This window comes from Corapipo altera, unplaced genomic scaffold (genome assembly GCF_003945725.1).
Source record: "Corapipo altera isolate COAL_440 unplaced genomic scaffold, ASM394572v1 129786, whole genome shotgun sequence".
In the NCBI taxonomy this organism is placed as follows: Eukaryota; Metazoa; Chordata; class Aves; order Passeriformes; family Pipridae; genus Corapipo; species Corapipo altera.
This window is the reverse complement of record NW_020885566.1, coordinates 8,234-12,096: the sequence shown is the minus strand read 5'-3', so window position 1 is coordinate 12,096 and position 3,863 is coordinate 8,234.

Sequence of the window (3,863 nt, the reverse complement as noted above, 5' to 3'; positions counted from 1 at the left end):
TCTCTCAAACCTCCTGCAATTCCTCAAAACCCCTCCATTCCCTCAAAGCCCCTCAAAGCGGGAGAAGACCCTCTTTAGCCGGGGCAGGACCTGGATCTCATCAGGGATAATCCCACCTTGGAATCAGGGATAACCCCTCTTGGAATCAGGGATAATCCCACCTTGGAATCAGGGATAATCCCACCTTGGAATCAGGGATAATCCCACCTTGAAATCCTCGCCGGGGGCTCAACGCCGGGAAGCGCCGGGTGGAGGAGCTGGAGAATCATTCCCTGAGCTCCTGCCATCCAACCGACCCCCTCCTCTTCCTCCAAATCCACATCCAGCTCCCTCCGAGGTGCCCCAAAAGGAAAAGGATCCTCCATCCTATTCCCGGAGCGGGTCGGGAGGAGAAATCCAGCCCGGAAAACCTCCCGGTTCGGGATACAGAGGAGTTAAATCCAGGGAAAACAATCCTGGAGAAGGAGGGCGGAGGACGAGCCGGTGCCCGGCCTGGGAAAGCGGCGCAGGAGGAGCCGGGAGCTGATCACAAGGAGTTAAATCCAGGGAAAACAAGGAGAGGAGGGCGGAGGACGCGCCGGTGCCCGGCCTGGGAAAGCGGCGCCGGTGCCAGCGGAGGAGGACGCGATTGCCCAACAACCTTCCCTTCCCAGCGCCTGCCAAAGGCACCACGTGCTCCCGGAGGTGCTGCCAAGGGATCCCGAGCCAGGAGACACAAAAACAGCCTCTCCCAGGAGCCGGGGCCGGGCGGGAGGGGGCGGCGGCAGCGCCGGGACACGCCGGGAAAGGCTCCGGGAAAGGCTCCGGGACACGCCGGGAAAGGCTCCGGGACACGCCGGGAAAGGCTCCGGGAAAGGCTCAGGGACACGCCGGGAAAGGCTCCGGGACACGCCGGGAAAGGCTCCGGGACACGCCGGGAAAGGCTCCGGGACACGCCGGGAAAGGCTCCGGGAAAGGCTCAGGGACACGCCGGGAAAGGCGCCGGGACGCGCCGGGAAAGGCTCCGGGAAAGGCTCCGGGACACGCCGGGAAAGCTCCGGGACACGTCGGGAAAGGCTCCGGGACACGCCGGGAAAGGGTCCGGGACACACCGGGAAAGCCCCGGGGAAGCCTCCGGGAGCGGCTCCGGGCGCTGGGATGTCACGGAGCGGGCGGGAAAAAGGGTCTCCAAGGTTTTTGAGCCGTTCCCAGCCAAGCCAGAGGGAATGTTGCGACCCCGGGCTGGGAAGGAGCCGAGGAATCCTCCAGCTGGGACGAGAGTGAGGAGCTTTGGGGAGGGTTTGGGAACATCGGGGAGGGAATTGCCATGGATTGAGGGGCTGGAATCGCCACCAAAGCCGGGAAATTGGGATGCCTGGGGGGTACAGACCCACTGGATTTGCCTTTTAGGGGTAAAATGAAGAGTTGTGGGTTTAAGGTGCTAAAAATATCAAAGAGCCCGGGGGCTTCCTGAGGGGGAGGAGACCCAGGGGCAGGGAAGGGATCCATGTGGGAGCACTTCCCGAAGGACTGAGCCCATGGAATACGGACCTGGAGCAGTTCCTGAGGGACTGACCCCATGGAATATGGACCTGGAGCAGTTCCTGAGGGACTGACCCCTTGGAATATGGACCTGGAGCAGTTCCTGAGGGATTGACCCCATGGAATATGGACCTGGAGCAGCTCCTGAGGGACTCTGAGCAGGAGGAGGGAGAGCCCAGGAAGGAGGGAGGGGTGGGATAAAGGTGTTTTCAAGGTTTATTTCCCTTCTCCTGCTCTGCTTTGGTTGGGAATAAATGCCATGGATAACCCCAAGCAGGAGGGACCTCTCCTGCTCCTCATCCCAACACGTTGTCCCGGGGCCACCATGGCAAGGAGACACCAGTGCAGATGACACAGGGTCCAGAGCAGAGCCACCACGGTGCTCCAGGAGATCCTCCTGCCTTTACAACCTGCTAAAGGCCCTTATCCCATTAATGGTGCTGAAATCCCTCTATAAATTCGGGAATTGGCATAAAACACATGAGCCCAGGGCCACCAGTCCCGGGGCCACCACAGCACAGAGCCACCGGTGGAGATGGCACCAGGTCTGGAGCAGAGCCACCACAATGCTCCAGGAGATCCTCCTGCCCTTATAACGTCCTAATGACCCTTATCCCATTAATGGTGCTGAAATCCCTCGAAAAATTTGGGAATTAGCATAAAACACGTTGTCCCAGGGCCATCATGGCAAGGAGACAGCGGTGGAGATGACACGGGGTCCAGAGCAGAGCCCCTGATGCTCCAGGAGATCCTCCTGCCCTTATAACCTGATAACGGCCTTTATCCCATTAATGGTGCTAAAATCCCTCCATAAATTCAGGAATTGCCATAAAATACATTGTCGCAGGGCCACCACGGCAAGGAGACACCAGAGGAGATGGCACCAGGTCTGGAGCAGAGTCACTGATGCTCCAGGAGATCCTCCTGCCTTTACAACCTGCTAAAGGCCTTTATCCCATTAATGGTGCTGAAATCCCTCCATAAATTCGGGATTTAGGCTAATTCCCAGGACGTTAATCCAAGCAGGTGCCCCCGGGAGCTGCTCCCTCTCCCCCAGGACCAGCGGCATCCCCGAAGAGCCCGAGCAGCTCCCAGGGGTTGTCCCGGTGCCCCCAGGGATTTGATCAGCCCTGGGCACAGCTGGCCCCCAAAATCCCGGCTCCCAGCTCGGCATTCCCGGCTCCCAGCTCGGCATTCCCGCCTCCAAAGCCCTTCCCCTGTTTGCTCAGCTCCTCCCCACAGCCCCAGTTAAGCAAATATTGCCAATCCTCCGCCCGGTGGTTGTGACAGACCCAGCAAATCCCGTCGGGGTTGGGAGGAAAACAAGGAGGGTTTGGATTCGTGGGGAGTCTCCAAGAGCTTGGAGTGGAACTGAGACACTCCAGGTTGGGATTTCCACGCAGAGGGTTCCCCGGGATCCCTGTGCTTGGGTCACACCCCAGGTCAGTGGGCTGGGGGGGTTTTGAGCTTTCCAAATTTGCCCTTTTTTTTGGAATCGTCCCCCCCGAGACTCCCGTGAGGGAACACAGCTCCTGAGGGAACAGGGAGTACGGAATTCAAACCCAGGAGCGCGGCCTAAGGGGGTTTTGAGCTCCTGTGCTCAAACAGGTCCTTCCTCACCTCCTCTGGGTAGAACCAAAGCTCTGAATTAACCCCAAACCAGCTCCAACTCAGCTCCTTTGACCTCCGGGCACAATTCCCGACCCGGTTCCTCCGGCAGCGCTTCCAGGCCACCAGAGCCGGGAACAGCAGGAGCAGGAGACGTCCCCGACCCCGGGCCAGCGTCACACGCTGAGAAAACCTCGAGTGAGATCCTATTTCAAGACATGACCCACTTATTTTCCCCTAAAAGCTCCCGTTTGATGCGGGACCTGAGTCCGATCCAAACCTCTGCTCCGACGGCTCTCACGGAACACGGAGATCCTTCCCACCCGAGCCCTGCAGAGCAGCAGCACCATCCACACCAGCTCGTGCCAGGGAATTTTGGGCACCGGGAGACCTGAACCAGCGGAAACATCCAGCCCCTGGCAGCTGGAACGAAGCAGAGCCTCCAAAACCCTCTCGTTGGCATCGACCTCCCCACCCGCTCCTCTGCCAAGGGCTGATGTGCTAAAAACGAGGGGTTTGGGTTTGTTCAGGGTTTAATTCGCCCTCATTACGCTCAGGACTCGTTCCAGGGCGTCCCAGCTCACGGGAGAGCCGGGATTAGCAGCTCCCTGACATTCCAATCACGGCTGCAGGGATGGGTCTGAGACGGGACTGGGCCGAGCAGAACCCAACGAGGAGCTGCTCCAAGGGCTTCCAGAGTGGGGGGCGGCTTCTCCTCTTGCAAGAGCAAGTTT